Raw genomic sequence first — 15,404 nt, forward strand, 5'->3', positions numbered from 1 at the left:
ATGGGCTTTCTCTAGTGATGAGCGGAGGTTACTCTTTGTTGCGATGTGCGGGCTTCTTATCGTGGTGGCTTCTTTTGTTGCAAAGCACGGGCTCTGGGTGCACGGGCTTCAGTAGTTGTGGCATGTGGGCTCAGTAGTTGTGGCTCGCGGGCTCTAGAGCACAGGCTCAGTAGTTGTGGCGCATGGGCTTAGTTGCTCCGCGGCATGTGGGATCTTCCTTGGCCAGGGCTCGAACCCATGTACCCTGCATTGGCAGGCGGATTCTTAACCACTGCGCCACCAGGGAAGCTCTAGATCACTTTTTAAAATCATAGTGCCCTAAAACCAGAAATTTGTTCTTAAAAAAAAGTTTAAGCATAATCTACTTGATAATAAAACACTCCTAATTCTTGGTTCTTTGGGGGAAAGAATCATTGAAATGGACAGATCTTGTAAGTCCAATAAGAAATACAAATGATACAAATAGCCAAGACACAGAAGTGACCTAAATATCTGTCAATAGGTGAATGGATAAAGAAGATGTGGTATATATATACAATGGAATACTACTCAGCCATAAAAAAGAATGAAATAATGCCATTTGCAGCAATATGGATGGACCTAGAGATTATCATAGTAAAGTAAGTCAGAAAGAGAAAGACAAATACCATATGGTATCACTTTTATGTGGAATCTAAAATATGACACAAATGATTTACAAAACAGAAACAGACTCACAGATGTAGAAAACAAACTTAGGGTTACCAAAGGGGAAAGGGGGTGGGGGAGGGATAAATTAGGAGTTTGGGATTAGCATATACAATCTACTATATATAGAATAGGTAAATAACAAGGTCTTACTGTATAGCACAGGGAACTATATGCAGTATCTTGTAATTATAATGGGAAAAATATGAAAAAGAGTATATGTGTGTGTGTATATATATGTACGTATCTGAATCACTTTGCTGTATACCAGAAACTAACACAACATTGTAAATCAACTATACTTCAATTTAAAAAAAATACAAATGAAAAAATACGTATGAGACAAGGGTATAAAACATACAGAAAAAATTTAAAATTCTTTGTAAGAATGAGCTGGATCATTCTATTTCACTGTACGGTTCTGGATTAGAATTGATCAAAAGATGAACTTGAGTCATAATTGGGAGTTAGAATTGATTCTCTCACAATCATTTTGGCATCTTGATACCTATCACAGTGGTGCCTCAGTCTAAGACACCACACTAAGGTAGCAAGTGTCCCATTCCAACATATTGTTAGACTAATTTAAGCATGGGTATCAGTGACTGGCAGAAATGTCAAAGGACTGAACCTTAGCTATAAAGGAGTATAGAAATGTACTTTCTAGTTTTTTAGCCTCTTAAAACATGTCAGTGTCCTCCAGCCAGAAACCACCATGATCACAATTATAGTTGAACAAGTCAGGTTTATTACTTGTTGCAGCAAGGGAGAACACACACCGTGGGGAACCATGGGGAATCCTCAGCAAGAGGATATTAGGATTTGGGCTTTGGTTGAGTGACTTCATAGGATTTGGGCTTTGGTTGATTGAGTTGTGGAGAGTCTAAGGAAGCTAAGGTTTGCTCTGGATTGGATGCCATCAGAAAGCGTGTGTGGGGGGAATTCTATGATTATCTCAAATTTTATACATAGGGAGGGCAGACTAGGGTGAGGAAACAGGTGTAATTAATTGATAAAGAATTAATAGTCACTCATTTTAGCAAAAAGAGGGTGATGTTTGGTATTATGTGGATGGCACAGCAACCTTATTTTTGTCTGTGCTTAGACAAAATTATGTTGTGGACTTGCTTTATCTGATTTAATCATGTTCTCAGAATGACCTTGTCTGAGTTGGTATTCTGTGAGATACCTGGTTTACGTCCAAAAAGAGAATAACTGCGTTGAGTGCCTGGCCAGCTTCTGAATGTCAGGGGCTGTTCTTTTCTCTTCTTTTTCAAGTACAGGCTGGAAGGGAATTTGAGCGACTGTTCAGTAAGCGAATTTGTTGTATCTGCCTCAGGTTTCATCATACTTAATGATGAAGCTCTGGAGTTTCCCACCAAAGTCAGGTACAAGTCAAGTATGCCCACTATACATGGTTATTTAATATTTCCCAAAAGTTTAGTCAAAGCAGTAAGATGGAATAAGAGAAAAATCTTTGGAAAGGAAGAGACAAATTATTACTTGCGTGTAATTGCCTCCCTAGGAACCGAAGAAAACCAACTGAAAAATGATTAGAAGTAAGGAGAGTTCAGTAAGGCAGCTGGTTAAAAAATCAGTATACAAAAGTCAGTGCTTATGCTTTAAATCAACAGTCATCAGAATATACAATTTTAAGAAGGCATTAAAATAGAGACTAAGATAGAAAATATCTAGGAATAAACTTGACATAAGAAAAGTATGCAGGGCCCATATAAATAAAACTGTAAAACTTTCCTGGGAGACTTGAAGACTTAAATAAATGGTAGGGCATACCACATTCTTGGATGGCGTAACTCAATACTTCAGCCTTTTCAATTCTAATAAAAATGTCAAAAGTATTTTTCTTTTTAACTAGACAATATAATCCTAAGGTCACCTGGGAATCTTAATAAAAGGCTGAAGAATTTTTAGAGGATTGAGGTGACTTACACTGCTAGAAAGAAAGATTTATTATAAAAGTAGCATGATTCTTGTGTAAGAATAAAAATAGCCCGCCGAACAAGCTCAAGTATATACATATGGTTTAGGATAAAGGTGGAATTGAAATGTTCTTATATTTCTGCTTAAGATACAGAAAGCTGCTCAGCACATCGCTTCTGTCCTAATAATGGGAAAATGACAGATAAACTACAAAATCGTTCCTTTTGTTGAGCTCATGAGAAAGATGAGGTTGTGAGGCAGCTAAGTAACCTCATTCAGAAGAGAGACAAGCCCCTCCGAGGAGAAATGGGCTTCACAACTGTCTCCACTCTGGCAGAGCGTGGGGAAGAGAGGCACAGCCACTATCCACGTGGGGAGAAGAAATCAGCTAAATTGTAACACAAAATCCATGTGTGGGTGAGTGTGTAAATCTGGGAAAGCTGAGGTAGAAGAGTTCTCACTCAGCTACAAACTCTCTTCCACTGGGTGCTCACAAGAAATATTGGGGGCAGGGCAGGAGGCTGGCCCTCTTGAGCCCACCTCTGAGGTCCAGGCAGAGGGAGGCAATCAATGGATGTTGGGGACACAAAATGCCATTGGCTTCCCTGAATTTTCCTCCTTTAGGGGTCAAAAGCTCTAAGCTACTGGGGGTAGGGCAGCAAACTCAGTTACCCACAGGGTTCAAAGTGATCAGTGGATGTGAGGCCCAAGGCCCTGCCTACTAACCTGGACAGTTTTCCCTGGACAGTAGACTACAACCTCAAGTGTCTGGAGTGGCAGAGTCTGTTACTCCCAGGGCAGACAGACCAAGATACGTTGCTTAATAGCTGCATGAAAAGCACTTGATAACATTGAACATCCATTTATGATGAAAACTCAGCAAACTAGAACTTCCTCAATCTGATAAAGGACATCTACAAAAACCCTATGGCTACCATCATACTTAATGCTGGAAGATTGAATCTGTAAATTGTGGTACGTCCCTACAATACTTCTCATCAATAAGATGGATGAACTACTGATACAAGCAGCGGCTTGGATGAATTTCAAAAGCATTACGGTAAGTGAAAAAGCCAGACTCAAAAGGCTGGAAAAAACATTGGGAAAAAAATAAAAGCTATACATTGTATAATTATATTCGGTTGACATTCAGGAAAAGGCAAAGCTGTATGGACAGAGAACAGATCAGTGGTTTCCAGGGGCTGGCAGGTGGGGATGGGGGATTGACTACAAAAGGGCACAAGCAAACTTTTTGGGATGATGGAAATACTCCATCTGTATGTCTTTTTTTTTTTTTTTTTTTTTTTTTTATTTTTATTTTTATTTTTTTTTTATTTTATTTATGGCTGTGTTGGGTCTTCATTTCTGTGCGAGGGCTTTCTCTAGTTGTGGCAAGCGGGGGCCACTCTTCATCGCGGTGCGCGGGCCTCTCACTATCGCGGCCTCTCTTGTTGCGGAGCACAGGCTCCAGACGCGCAGGCTCAGTAATCGTGGCTCACGGGCCCAGTTGCTCTGCGGCATGTGGGATCTTCCCAGACCAGGGCTCGAACCCGTGTCCCCTGCATTGGCAGGCAGATTCTCAACCACTGCGCCACCAGGGAAGCCCCATCTGTATGTCTTGATTGTTGTGACTATGCATTATGTATTAAAGTTCATGGCATTATAATCTTAAAGAGAATGAATTACATCTTGAGAGATCTGACTTTAAAAAACTGATTCAGGAAGAAAATATTATGCTAAACAGTACTGAAAAAATTGATAAACCATTTGTGGAAAATTAACTTTTGATTCCTCACATCATATGATAAGATAAATTCCAAATGGATTATAAATAAGAGTGAAAAAAAATCAAACCATTAGAAACTTAAAAATATGCAGAGAAGATAGGTGATGAATACATACGAGAGCAAAGCATAAAGTAAAACAAGGAAGTGAAGACTCCAACAGTCAGGATAGTGATTATCAAGAGATAAAAGGAGTGTGTCCTTGAGAAAGAACCCATTGTAGGAATCTCTGTCTTCTCTCTGTCTCCCTCCGTCCCTCCTTCCCTCCCTCCACTCTCCCTTCCGCCTCCTCCTCCCATCCTCTTTTCCTCTCTCTCCCTCCCTCCCTCTCCCTCACTCTCCATCTCAGTAATATGGATAGCAGTTACATGAACATTTGTTTTATGATTGTTCATCACACTGTGTGGCCCTCTGTATATGTACCATATTTTATAATTTTAAAAAAGGTAAAACTTGGGTTCCAAATGTAATTTCCTATATTTTACACACAGAGGATTTAGGCACAGAGGATCCAAGTTCATTGGTGAAGATAATCCTCCCATTTCCTCATCCAATTCCCCATTCCCTGTCCAATGCTCTACCAGCCAAAGCAGCCACATGGTTCAGCACAGGTTAAAAGACTCTGAACCTTATAAACCAAACCCAGTTTAAAAGAACCTAGGTTGCAGTTATGAGGTGTACAATAAAAAATTAAACAAATATGGGTGAAATCAATCTGACTTGGAATGGAGAAAGCCTTTTTAAATATCAAAGTAAAGGCAGAAGACATAAGGAGAAGATCGATAGATTTGATTACTCCCAAGTTAAAAATGTACAAATTTTAAAACATCAAAGCAAAAATTGGAAGACAATGTACAGTTGGGGAAAATGTTTTAAAAATATATGGCAGGGGACTTCCCTGGTGGCGCAGTGGTTAAGAATCTGCCTGCCAATGCAGGGGACACGGGTTCGAGCCCTGGTCCGAGAAGATCCCACATGCCGCGGAGCAACTAAGCCCGTGCACCACAACTACTGAGCCTGTGCTCTAGAGCCCGTGAGCCACAACTACTGAGCCCGCGTGCCACAAATACTGAAGCCCGTGTGCCTAGAGCCTGTGCTCCGCAGCAAGAGAAGCCACCGTAATGAGGAGCCCGCGCACTGCAACAAAGAGTAGACCCTGCTCACCTCAACTAGAGAAAGCCCGCGTGCCGCAGTGAAGACCCAATGCAGCCAAAAATAAATAAATTAAAAATATATATATATATATGGCAGATAAAGGGTTAACATTCTTGAAATGCAAAGAGCCCCTACAATCAATGAGACCAATACTGCAATAGAAAAACAGGCAAGAAATATGGATAGAGCATTTTTAAGGGAAGAAATACATATTACTCATAAACATTTAAAAATATTCATTCTCCCTAGTAATCAAATAGTTACACATTAAAAGTGTGTACCTGTCACGTATATAATTGTCCAGGATTAAAAAGAAGGGAAGCATCCAGAATTGGAAAGTTGTAGAGAAAAGAACACTCTGAAACACTTGGTAGGAGAGCAGTCCAGCAACATTAACAAGAGCCTCAAAAATTGTATATTCTTTGATTTAACAAGATATGTACAAAGATATTCATAGTAAAGATAACTGGAAATGACCTAAAACATTCCAATGATGGGGAACTGGCTAGGTTATGTTCCCTTTGTGTACCTGGGCATTTTCTAGCTAAAATGTGCACCATTGTGTGACTAAGAAAAAAGGCTCCTCTTATTCCAGGGGGACCCCACCCCATGCCAGGCCTACCAGCTTGTGCAGGCAACAACTTCGACAGTGGAGATCATGGCTCTGATACACACAATGTGATGGTGTGCTACGGAGTCATTAAAACACATTTTTGAATGACATAGGGATAGGTTCACAATATGCTATTAATGACATAAAACGTGAAGTGTTAAGACTAGTTACTAATTATTTAAAACGTAAGTTTTTCAGTGTGTACAACATGAGTCCAGTTTTCAAAAGAGCGAGTAATATGCATAGAAAACTAGGAAAAAAAAACAAACCTAGAAGGATGTATACCAGTATTTTTAAGCGTATTATATCTGGTTGATAAGGTTATAGGTAATTTTTATTTTTCCTTTTTGCTTTTCTATATTTTTGATATTTTCTAGGTGGAATGTATATTACTTAGGTAATTAGAAAATAAAACAGTAAAATCAAAAATAAATCTCATTTAGAGTACTGAGCAGAACCAGGTGAAAAATGCAGTTTAGCCAGGAGAAATGTGTGCTTTTGGCTACTTTCATTACCTTGAGTTTCACCTAAATGCTTAAGCGTTATAGATGGAGAGAAAAATCAGTAGAGAGTGGCTATTTAAAATGACATTCAGCGACAGTGGTGAAAACGTGAGCACATTAGAACACTGAAACGAGATGAGGTTATGTGACACAGGCCATTCTTGATGTGCAGGTTGAACCTGAGCAAAATGCTTCTGACCCAGCCCTGCTCATCACAGATGTTAAGGGGCCAGAGGAAGCTTGGCACGGGTTAGGGGACAGATGGAGAAGGCAGTGGGAAGCCTTGGTTAAGTCATAGAAGCACAGGAAGCTCCTGTACCCTCCACCCAGTGATTCAAGTGGGAGATAAAGGCAGAGCAGTCTTTCTGGAGTTTGTGCTTAAGCCTAACTTTATTACGTGGCTAGTTACTTCTTTATATCCGAGTTCCCTGTTCTGATAAGGTGTTTGCTGCAAAGTGAGAGTGTTAAATGTGGCGTTTCCGTTAATGGTTTGTTTTCCCTGAAGCCAGTGGTGTTAATTATCTGTGTTGATGGAGAGGAGAAAGCCCATGACAGAGTGAAATATACAGATGTCTTTGCCCTCTCTCTCTTCTTCTCTAATATTTCCCTCCACTGCTTACAACCCTCCAGTGATTCCTCACAGGCTTCAGGACAAAGTGTAAACTCTTCATCTTGGCATAAAAGATCTGCTTTTCATTCTAGTACCTTCGCTCGGCACCACATACTCCAACCACACCAAAGTAGCTTTAGCCCTCTAAAAACATGTGGCATGTTATCTCATGTGTGGGGACATTTATCGTCTTGCTAATATTATGCACTGCCTACTATGTGCCAGGCATTGTGCTAAATGTATTATCTTCTGCCTCGTAACAATCCTATCTTGTAGGCTTGATTGAATATTGTCTCCATTTTATAAATGAGAAGCCTGAGGTTCAAAGAAATTAAATAACTTTCCTAACTAACCCAGTGAGTTAGTAGCACAGTCAGAATTTGAACCCAGGTTTTTTTTTTTTCTTCAGTGCTTTATTGAGGTATGATTGACATACAAAAAGCTATAGGTATTTAATGTATATAACTTGAGGTGCTTGGAGATAAGTATACACCTGTGAAACTATCATTACTGTCAGATCCATAAACTTACCCATCTCCTCCTCCCAGCCCTTGAACCCAGGTTTGACTCGAAAGCTTGAATACTTTTTTTTTTAATTGAGGTATAATATATGCAACACAAAACTTACCATTTTAACTATTTTAAGTGTACATTTTTATGGCATTAGGTACACTTACATTGTTGTGCAACCATCACCACCATCCATCTCCAGAACTGTTTATCTTCTCCAATTGAAACTCTATATCCATTAAACACGAACTCCCCATTTCTTCCTCCTCCCAGCCCCTGGCAACCACTATGCTACTTTCTGTCTCTGTGAATCTGCCCACTCTAATAAGCACCTCATATATCATACATTATTGTATAATGTATATAATCATACATTATTTGTCCTTTTGTGACTGACTTATTTAACGTAACGTAATGTCTTCAAGGTTCATCCATGCTATAGCATGTTTCAGAATTTCTTTCCTTTTCCAGGCTGAACAATATTCCATTGTATGAATATATCGGATTTTGTTTATTCATTCACCCTTCAGTGGAGGCTTGTGTTGCTTCCACCTTTTGGCTACTGTGAATATTGGTGCTATGAACACGAGTGTACAAATATCTGTTCAAGTCCCTACTTTCACTTCTCTTGAGTATTTATACAGAATTGGAATTGCTGGATCATATGGTAATCCTATGTTTTGTGACATGGATATGGTTGAAGATCGTAGGCCAGTCATTTTGTAGAATCTCCTTCAGTTTGGTCTTGACCAGTTTCTTCATGGTTAGACTCAGGTTATGTGTTTTGACTGGAATGCCAAAGATGCTTTTTTTTTCGTTTAATCACACCCCACAGGGTGGCACACGATGTCTATTTGGTTATTGGTATGTTTTTTTTTAAGTTACTATCGTTTTTAAAAAAATTATTTATTTTTGGCTGCATCGGGTCTTAGTTGCAGCACACAGGATCTTTCGTTGCAGCACACAGGCTCCTTTGTTGCAACACACGGGCTTCTCTCTAGTTGTGGTGCACAGGCTCCAGAGTGCGTGGGCTCTGTACTTGTGGCACACGGGCTGTCTAGTTGTGGCATGTGGGCTCAGTAGTTGCAGTGCACGGGCTTAATTGCCCCGCGACATGTGGGATCTTAGTTCCCCGACCAGGGATCAAACCTGCATCCCCCGCATTGGAAGGCAGATTCTTAACCAGTGGACCACCAGAGGAGTCCCTGGTTATTGGTATTTTTAACTTTGATTCACTTATTGTGCTGCTGTCTGCCAGGTGTCTCTACTGTAAAATTATTGTAAAGTCTCTTTGTAATTAATAAGTATCTTGTGAGGAGATACTTTGAGACTATGTAAGTATCTCTTTCCTCATCAATCTCTCACCCACTAGAGTTTAGCATCCTTTGATGTTTCTTGACTAAATTAAACATTACTATGATGGTTAGTAAATGGTGATTTTCTAATAACCATCATTTCTTTTGCATTTATTAGTTGTTTACTATAAAGAAGAGCTTTCTTTTCTAATTTATTTATTCATTTATTTCTATCAGTATAGCTTCATGAGTACTTACTTTATTCACTGTATACTAATTTGTTGCTATCAGTATTTCTTTTCATGCTCAAAATGTCCCAGATTTGGCCAGTGGGAGCCATTGCAAGTTGCTTCCTGTGTCCTTTTGACATTTCTTCATCATTGTTTGAGGACTTTCTTACTTTATGACACAAAAAGATGTTCCAGGCTCATCTTATTATTTCCCTGGATTCAGTGATTTGAGGAGAGCATATTCATCTGTAGAAATAAAGCCACCGCTAAGTGTCAAAAATGCAAAAACAGGGTGTTACCAGGTGGCTTCACATGCATCCACCACCAGCAAGCCCCATGGGTTTGGGATTTCACCCCTGGTTTGTTACCGGATTCGTGAGTCCAAAAGAAGACATGTGCATTTCATGGCCAATTAAATATCAGCTGTAAACTTGAGCATCCCTGAGGGGGGCGCAGAAAGAAACTGGCACCGATCTGTGCTGCAGGATTGTTTGCTTTCCTCCTCTAGGATACTCCAGGGCCTGCTGGCATGGGAGCTCTGTTTAGAGAGAAAACTGTTTTTACATATTTCTCTCTAATGGTAATAGAAGTGAAACTATTGTTGTGAAAAGACACTAAGTTTAGACTACACCATATGGCAGTGAGAGGCGTTCATCACTACAGCGTCTAACGGCTGAACTGAAAATAGCCCATATTTCTGCATTTTTGGAGAATTAACCCCTGACTGCCAGGAAACACCCATTGTAGCAGCTCTTCAGCCATGTAATTTAAAATAATTACTAATTAAATGCGAATAAAATAGAGTCCATAATAATAATCATCATCACTGTAACCCAGGTTACTGTTTGTTGGAGCATTACCTAGGGGAAGATGCTTGCCAAAGGGAGGAAGAATGGCCGGGGAGCCTCCGGCTTCATCATTACTGCTGAGGTAAGGAATCGGGACCTTTCTGGGGTGCTTGGCAGCTACATACCTAATTTTATATTCCATCAATATTGCCGATCTCATGTTGTTTCAAGGAATTTGCTCACTAATACAGCAGGCAGCATGCCATTGAGAACTGAGTATGGGAACAGCTGTGTGGCGCTTGTCAGTGGATTTGTATCACTGCAGGAAACAACTCAAGCAATTACCTTGTCTTCGACAGGTATCACTCTCATCCCCATCTCAGGAAAAGCAAGGCCCCTTTGCAAGGGTGCCGTTGGGTGTGAATGTCCAGTGCCAGTCGTTATGAGCAGGTATGTGGGATAGTGGAGGTGGGACGTGTTTCACGTTACTGTACAAAGGCCTGTCTGGGTGTCTAAGAAAGTAGAAGGTGGGGGCTGTTTGGGTTAAAGGCAGGGTTTCTGCTTCCCGTTGTTTGGGTGATTTAAAAGAACATGCATTCCTTTGTTTATTCACTCATCAACAAATGCATACCTACTATGTGCCAGACATTGCAATAAGTGCTGGGACTGTGGATCAAGGCAGACTTGGGCGCTGACCTCAGGCATCTGACCGTCTCCTGGGTAGTGAGGGATATACAAATAGAGGCATGCAGAAAGTGCCAGGGGGCTAAGAGAGCACTTGACAGGAGAGCAGAGGCATTCTTTTTGCAATGTGGCAGCTGTGAAACACCCTTGAGGAAGTTCCATTTATGCTGAGACCTAAAGTCTAAGGAGTGTTTGGCCTGCAAAGGATGAGGGGAGAATGTTCCAGGCAAAGGCCCTGCATGGGGATGGAACCTGGTTAGTTTGAGGAACTAATGGAAGTACAGAGTGTGAGGAGAAGCACAGAAGTACAGAGTGAGGGAGGATGTGGCACAAGAATTTGGCAAGGTCACCTGGCTTCAGAGTGAGGAGTCCACATTGGATTCTGAGTGCAAGGGGAAGCTCGAAGCCGAAGGGTAGCAGGACCCGGTTTAGGTCTGTAAAAGCCCAGTCTGGCTGCTAGTGGAGAAATGCCTGGAGGGCTCGGGGCTTGAGTGTGGAGGTACCGGGACTGGCTCCCAGCTCTCTGGCTGGAGCCCCTGAGTGAATGGATGCACTGTATGCTCAGGTGGGAAATATCAGAGGGCAACTATATCTGGGCGTTACAATACTCGGATTTTTCTTATCGTGGTAATATATGTCTTACCACAATAAGAAAAATCCGAGTATTGGCAGCCATCATTCTACTTTCTGTCACCATGAATTTGACTGCTCTAGGTACCTCATATAATCATATAGTATTTGTCCTTTGGTTACTGGCTTATTCTACTTGCACAATGTCTTCCAGGTTCATCCATGCTGTAGGCTATGTCAGAACTTCCCTTTTAAGGCTGAATAATATTCCATTGTATGTATATGCCACATTTTATTTATTCTTCCGCTTTATTGATGGGCATTTGGGTTGCTTCCACCTTTCAGCTCTTGCTTATTGCTTGTTATTTAATGCTGTTATGAACATGGGTGTACAAATATCTGTTCAAGCCCCTGCTTTCGCTTCTTTTGGGTTTATACCTGGAAGTGGAATTGCTGGATCGTATGGCAGTTCTATTTTAAGTTTCTTGAGGAACCACCAAACTGTTTTCCCCGGTGGCTGCACCATTTCACATCCAAAGTACACAAGGGTTCCGGTTTCTCCACTTCCTTGCCAACACTTGTTGTTTATTAACTTTTTGGATATCCTCCATCCTAACGGGTATGAAGTGGTGTCTTATTGTGGCAAAACATTCAGATTTTTGGATGTTATATTTGAGATGCCTGAGAGATATTTACATGGCACTGTCACGTAAATGGTTGGCTATACCAAGTGAGATTTCAAAGAGAGGTCTTCTGGCCCACAGATCAGTTTAAATTCCACTGACCAAGGTGTGCAGCAGGCTCTTGTAAATGCCTCACCATGGTGAACCTTGTGTATTTGTTCTAAGGCATCTGACCCCTGCCACCGTGCCTGCTATTTCAGGATGTGAGCTTTTGGGCATTTGGGTTCATTTCTGGTGAACGAATGACATTTTGTACCTGGTTCTCCCCTTTCTGATCCATATTGCAGCTCCAGTGGAAATTAACCAAGAATTACTAACTATGATCAGCAAATAGAAGCAGTAGAAAGCTTCAGAATGAGGGAATTTATTGTTTTGGTCCTGGAAGGGATATCTAGCTGAAGTCAAATAGGTTGGTGATACTTTAGAGTGAATGGAAGGCATTTTCGTTTCTCCCTTTTCTTGATAACAAGGAAAATACAGCTTTGAAGTGTTCTTCAATTTCTCAGCTCCCTTTCATTCTCTGATTTCTTTACTCTTAATGGGATAATATAAACCAGTTTTCTGTCTGTTATTCATCAAAGCTGTCGATTTATCCTGAACAGAACGAAGGCAAGGATGTTATTAAAATAAAACAACTTCTGATTGAGCTGCTAATAAATGCTGAAATGCATCCACATGTCTCCTATTGATTATCTCCTGCCGACAAAAGCAGACACAAGTTTGTACTGCACGCTGCCCGTGGAAATGAAAGATTTAATTAGATGAAAACCGAGTGAGCTGGAAGATCTACAGTGCTCAGCCATCAGACGATTGTTATTCATAATTGGATGTTTGAAATGTCCCTGCTTCTTGAGGCTTTTTCACTTAAAAAATTCCCTACAGTGCATTAAGATGAACACAGTCGTTAGTAAATTTTCCTCCGTGCATTTGACAAGCTCAAGGTTGTGGGCTAGGATGAGCTCTGTCAGACCATAAATCCGGTGTAATAGAACATCTTGAAATTGAGAATTAACAGGCGAGAGCAGGGAGATGGCAATGTCTTTTCCATTTCAGGCCCATCTCCAAATGCTGAAGGTGGAAGAGGAGATGCTGGTGGGGAGGATGTATGAAGAGGCCCATAAACTCTGAAGGTGGAATTCTTTAGAACTCACTGACTCTGTAATCATGTGCATGTAAAGTTTAATATCTGGCAAATGTACGGATATTTAGCAATGAGAGTGTATTGAAAAGTGGGTATTCACTTTGCCAGGAATGTTTCAAGCACCCACCAGGTGGCCTGCTTTTTAAGACAGTGGGGAAGAGAAAGATGGATGTGAATCATTGCCTGTGGCAGCCACGTGGCACTTAACCTGTGCAGGTTTTTTTTCCTGGAACCCCCAGCAAGTTATTAAGATTTAAAAGCTTTGGTTTCCTCATTTGCACAATGGGGGCGTTAATCATACCTATTTCGTCGATTTGTCATGAGGATTGAATGAGATAATGTAGACAAAGTGTTTAGCACAGTGACAAGGCACACGGCACACAGTAAATGAATGTCAGCTACTAGCAGTAATATTTCACCTTCCACATCTAAAGGCCCTGAAGGGAAGGCATCATTTCTTCTATTATATTTCCCATTGCATCTTGCTTTGTACCTGACACTCTGCTCTCAATAATTTTCGACTGAATTAAAAAGAAGTGTCAATCTCTCAATCATCAGGTTCTTGCAAATTCAGATGAGAGCTGACAATCAGTCAACAAGTGTGTATGTACTATCTTAAATTGTTTTTAAAATATTTTGCTTTTCTGGTTACAAAACAAGAAGCAGCTGCTCCTGGGCAGAGGCAGTAGTGGTTAAGAGGGCAGGTGCCGGAGCCAGATTGCCCGGGTGTGTGTTCCTGCTCCCCCTGCCCACAGAATGATTGGACTGTGTGAGGATTAGATGAGTTGAGACACAAACCACGTGCAGCAGGGTCTAGCACATAATATGTGCTCAATAAAGCATAATTCAAATGAGGTACAGTAAAAACCAACCAAGAGATCATTCATTCTCTTGACCCTGAGATAACTGCTAATAAATGCTTATTGAAAATGTGTTCTGGGGTTAACAGTGCAAGGCATAGTAGGGCATCATGAATAGCCCAGTTATTGAACCCTTGCTGCCACCAGGCACCGTACCCAGTGCTTTGCACAAAATATCTTGTTTAATTCACACAACAGTCTTATGGGGTAGGCAATATTATTCCCCTTTTGTGAGATGAGAAAACAATATCAGTGAGGTTAGGTAACTTCCCAGGGTCACGTAAGTGGTAAGTGATGGAGCTGAGATTCCAATGTAGCTCTCTTTGGTTCCAAAGTTAACCATTTTGCCACCTTATCTTGAGAAGCCTGATATTGAATCAAGACCAGACAGCCAGTATGAAAGAGATATGCATGATCTAAGTGAGGTGGGAGAGCTGGAGGAGGATCAGAACACAAGTACTTATGATGTACTATGTTCCATGCTATGACTGTAACTTCTGATTAGGCCTCAGACTCTTTCTTAACACAGTGATTTAGATGTTGGAACAAAGTTGGCACATGAAATGAAACCCAGCGTGCACAATGCTGCATATTAAGCAGGGACTCAAGCCCGGATGGGTTTTTCCAGGAAGGCTTTCTTGCTCTCCTGCATGTTTGGGCCAGATTCTTTGTGTCATATCTCACTGAGTTTATGCTGCAGTAGAATCTCAGGCTAGATGTTTTCTCTTTAATATCTGGCCCCCTGTAGTCACCACTGCTGTATAAAAACACCGTGATGTGATAGTTCTTGTTTCTCAAGTGTAATTTGGAGTCAAGTGGAACAGATAAACAATGTCAATGAGAATATCTTCTGCAGACTGATGGGACTTACCTATCTTGAAATGAGGAGATAAAGGATGCATGAATGTTTACTTTTTCTTTGCATCTTAATGTAACCACTGAACACCCTTGGTCCCCAAGCAAATTAATCGTCATGAAATGAGAGTAAATGACACGCAAGTCTGTACTGAGCTGCTGTCTGTTGGATCAGCTACCCCTCGGCACAGTATCACACAAGAGGCAGGCCTCTCCAGCAGAGTTGTATGAACAGCTGTGCTGGATTAAGTGTATTAGAAGCTTCCTTAGAAAACTCAGGGCACTCATCTAGCTTGAGGTTGGTTCTTGGCATGTTTGTGGAGTGAAGTTTCCCTCTCCCTGTAGAAAAGGTCCAGAGCAAGTCCTGATGTGAGGCTGGCTTCCCCACACATCCCTTACTGTGTGACTTTTACAAGTCACAGCCTCTCTGAGCTTTATTGGCTTTATGTACAAAATAGAGTTGTGGCTAATAGTTTTATATATATACCCATATAT

This window comes from Balaenoptera musculus, chromosome 3 (genome assembly GCF_009873245.2).
Source record: "Balaenoptera musculus isolate JJ_BM4_2016_0621 chromosome 3, mBalMus1.pri.v3, whole genome shotgun sequence".
NCBI classification, from domain to species: Eukaryota; Metazoa; Chordata; class Mammalia; order Artiodactyla; family Balaenopteridae; genus Balaenoptera; species Balaenoptera musculus.